A 4,926-nucleotide genomic window follows, 5' to 3' on the forward strand; every position below is an offset into this window, starting at 1 on the left:
AATGTGATCTACTTCTTGCCGCAGTTTCACCAGTCTAAAACCGTTTCTTACTTTCAAAACTTCAGGCTTAGCAAGAATAGGGATTTTATGTCCTCTAAGGATAATATGGTCGTTATCCTGAGTAAATGGCCTAACTTCTGCTTGACCTCGCAGAAAACTATGTCTGAGAATAAAATCAACCTCTAAGTAATCCACTACTAGGACTTCCCTTAGAGTGAATTTTTTCTCGTTTAACAATACAACCACGTTTTCTACCACATCTATGATCATACTTTGACCTCCATCTGCAACCGTATTTAGGATAGGTTTTTCCAATGATTTCCAAAGCTCTTGTGGAAAACATTGCTTCCTTGCAATACATTTGGTTGCTCCTGTGTCTACAAGAATATCCAGAGTATATTCCTCATATTCTGGAAAACACAGTTTAGCACATATGCATGTGTCAATAGTCCCCTGAACTATCGCATGACAATGCATTTCATGACTCATCATCGTTTTCGTGCTAGGAGTTTCTTCTTCATATACTGGGATTTATACAGATTTATACCCAACAATTTTCCTGCTATTACTACTTCCAGCATCACTAGCAATGTCATCTATTTCCAGTATATTTTTCCTTGATATGAAGGGCTGAACCTCTTTACTCCGCTCTAGAGGCTCCGAGTTTCTAGGCGTAGGAAGAGTAACTTCAACCTCATTATCAAGTTCCTGGATTTGAATTCCCCGATTAGGGTTTAATTCCACCACGCTGGGCTGTGTTGAATATTCCAAAACCCATCGTTTCGGCCACGTAAGAGCCTTAGCATTGACTATCATAGGTCGAATCAGAATTACAGAATCCTGTCCTGGGCCATGAACCTCAGTATCTGCACTAGAGTTCATACGTATAGGATTTACAGAATTTATCAACCGATAAATTAACCTATACTGAATTGCTATTCCATCACTAGAAGCCATCAAGTCTTCTAGTCCTGAAGTATGAATTCGAAGAACCATAATCCGTTTGAGGNGAGAACCATGATTTTCCTTCATGGTGAGTATAATGAGAATAAGAGAGAACCATGATTGTCCTTCATGGTGAGTAAGAATAAGAGAAAAAGAACAGAGAGAAAGAAAGAGTAAAGAGCAGAACAGAGTTAAAGGAGAATAACAGTATTAGAAAGAAAGAAAAAAACAGTGAGAAATAGAAATAGCAAAACAGTCGAGTAAGGAAAGAACCAAAGAGTGAGTTGCGGGGATAGTAGTAGAGGATTTACTTACTGAGCATTGTTGTGCTCACCCCGTTGTTCTTCTCTGTTTTGTAGGAAATAGGAGCAGCGGTTGGATGGACATCGAGGAGCGAAGAGTATTGGCACTACTGTCCACCAGCTATGATATTTTGTATTAATTAGAAAGTTTTTAATACATAGTATTTTGTAATTGTACAGAATTATATTTTATGAGTAAAGAAAAATTTGAGCCCACTATCTTTCATATGATATACATATCTATATTTTACATAGTATGTATTATAAGAATAGTACTAAAGATGAGGTGTTACACCAAGTCAGATACTCTTCTCGAATATCTGGGTTGCCGTTACAGAGGTCTAACACAACTCGTTTAACCTCTTGTTCGGTATATCCTTCAATAGGCCACACTTGTTCGATGTCACTCAACACCAAAGACATCTCCTATTTTACCTGCTTAGTAAAATAGTTAGAACACGTTCCAGTGTTTTGACCTTTTGAAGTACAGAATTAACCTTTTCAATCTGGTTCCCGATCTGGGTTAATTCTTCGTTTAGAGCAAATATACGATACACCGTATAATTCACTCTCCTGTCTAAGTTTTCAAGCTTCTAGGTCAAAAGCTCTAACTTATCTACGACAGTATTTAACAAACCGATTTCCGATTTTACCTTGAGACCATTATCTAAATGAAAACAAGTCTTATTTAAACAGACTTCATTATTTAAATCATTATTCATGCTATAGAACTTTCAACAGTTTAACAGGTATAAACACATATACCCGTCTTTCAAAGCTCTGATACCATTTACACCTACATAATATTTGTAAGACCCTATTGTGTTCGTGTACTTAAAACAACAGAATAATGATGTATCTGGGTTTTGAAGAAAGGCTCAATTCTTGGGTCACATAGCCCAGCTACATTTCCCTTAGTCTCTACTGTGATATAGACATCCATTGATGAAAATCAGCCATTCACCCGAGTCATAAGCCACTTATGGGCCTGAACTGATCAAACGAGTCCAAACTGGAGTTATATTCACAAACCCTTTTGAAGTTATTTGAAGAATGAGTGTCACGTTAGTTGGTCCCTCATCCCTTTTGAATTGGACCTCATATAATTATCCTGATTATATTCACAAACCCAACAACTTGGTCCATCCAATTTTTCATACTATACGACAAGACATATGAAAAGACTTTTGTTCTAATGTACAGTAATAATAACAGCATAGATGTCGTATGAAACTCTCTCTCTACATGTCTTGATCAGAAATTTAGACTTGCGTCATTTTCTTCATCAAGTTCTTAAAACCACTCCCATTCACTTATCATTTATACTGTAATAATATCTGTAGATTTTTAAGATAGTTACGTACAACTTTTGGCTACGAGATTTATTTAGAAAATTTACTTTTTCCAATAATTAATTAACCAACGTTCATACGCAACATACAATGACAGGATGAATAACATAATAAATAAAATTCTTTATTCTTCACTTCATTTTCGCCCCCTTTTTTTATTTTTTTTCTCAAATATTGTTAACGATCTCCAGATTTTAAAAGTTATAAATAGAATTTCTTATAAAATCGGTCATAAGATTTTATGATGATAAATTCATAACATAACTTTTTTCTTTTATTCTTATATATTCGTAATAAAATTTAAAGATTTATGATAAAATTAAAGGTATCTATCTAGATATAGTATTTGGTTTTCAACCACATTAAAAGGGTCATAACTAGCCTTCCTTTCAAAAATATTCATGATATTAAAGATTTAGAATTATCTCTTTTAACTTAACTCTCATTATCATATGTCTATTTTTTCTATTTATTTAAATGCATAATTAATATATTATTAGGTATTATATTCTATGTTGTGTGTGATTTTTCCATTAAGCTTCAAGAAGTCAGAGTTCCGCAATGTTATAGTTCAACTCATAATCAATTCGGCTCGACACTTGTTCGACCCAACATAACTTCGAGATATAGCTCGACCGAGTATAAGTTAGTCGCGACCAATCTCGATAGTTATTAAAGCAAATCATAGATAAGCTCACATTCTAGATATTTCGAAAGAGATCAAATCAACAGCAATGATAGCGTGATCTTAGCGCTCAATCACGAAAATATCGTTGTTGCATCTCAATCTTGATTGTAATTCCTTTAATTTCACTATTTCTTTTGTTAAAAAACCTGTATATAAACCCCTTTCAATGATGGAGAAGGGGTTAATAAATTATTCTAGGCACTATATTATTTTCTTATAAGCTCGCTAAGCAAATAAGAAAAATAGTGGACGTAGGCTCAAAATCTTGTCAAACCACTTTAAAAAGTTTTCGTGTTCTTTAATTATTATGCGGACATTTATATTGCACTGTTGATTATCTTAAATCACGCACACATCCGCTTTGGTTCCACTAAGATCAATCGGATCATATTAATTGGTATAATTTTTGCATCAACATTCTATTTTGAAATGAATTATAATAACATATTATTAAATATTTGTTTCATCAGAGAGGATTTGCGGTTGTATATATTAATAAAAAGCTATTGATTTATAAGAGGTATTGTGAATCACGTGGCAAGTAGTAATTGATCTTACCAATCAAAATAGAATCCACCTTCACGTATATAATATATAGTATATATTGTTGTTTTTAGAGAGTTTGAAGATAAGAGATATGAGGATTGCATGTATAATAAGCACTTCGCTTTAGATATCCTACCACGTGTACACCCCACTTGAAATAACGTAGCCACTGTTTACGGTAGGCCTAAAGATTACTGAATGCCCCTACATGATTTTATACTTATTTTATGTGTTTGGTTTTGGTTGTAGTGTGTCACTTGGAATTGATCAAGACATTAGCCAATTTTGGAGTTTCGTCTTTGCGGGGCAAGGGTAGAAGCTGCGCCAGCGACGCGTTGGGTCTGTTTTGTCGGTGTTGTTCTGGAATGTTTCGCCAGGCGACAAATTTTTTCGCCGCGGCGACCGAGACGCAGAAAATTTTTGAGTTTTCTAGAGATTCTTCTTTTTGGGGCACAATGACCATCTAGCCCCTAATTACGGAAAAGTGGAGAGTAGACTGCCAGAACATTTATGGAGAATAGTGTAAATGGGTAAATTGGTAAAGAATTAAAGGATAGATAAAGGATGGAAATTTCAAGAAAGAAGTAAAGGTCAAAGATGGGAAGAGTGGATATTATATGACTAATATAGTTTTGAGTTCTCTAAAACCCATTCATTTTACCCAGTTCCTTCCACCGCCTCTTTATCTCCCATTTTTTATTCTCTCAATTACTCGCACGTGTCATCTTCAAGGATTTTTGAGAGTTTTGAGTTGGAATTTGACACAAGAAGTGATCCTAAACGCAAAATACGTTAAGAATCCCTACTTTAGAGATGATTTTTATTCATGTAAGGGTTAAGTTCTTACTAAGTTTATGCTTGGAAATAAGGGAAAGTTTATTATCCAACCAAGAGAGAGACTTTAGTGGAGACCTACTCAAGTATGCGGGTAAGTAACTCACCTCACGCTAGTTTAAGAAATTCGTAAGTAAGATTTATTTATCATGTGTATATTTGGATGCTTGTTGGAAGATTGGTAGAGATGTATGTTATTTGTTGAGAAGAGTCGTTATGTTATGTATGTTTGTTGTGTATTTCCTATGGGAAGTATTTT

The sequence above is a fragment of the Pistacia vera genome, unplaced genomic scaffold (genome assembly GCF_008641045.1).
Source record: "Pistacia vera cultivar Batoury unplaced genomic scaffold, PisVer_v2 Contig86, whole genome shotgun sequence".
NCBI classification, from domain to species: Eukaryota; Viridiplantae; Streptophyta; class Magnoliopsida; order Sapindales; family Anacardiaceae; genus Pistacia; species Pistacia vera.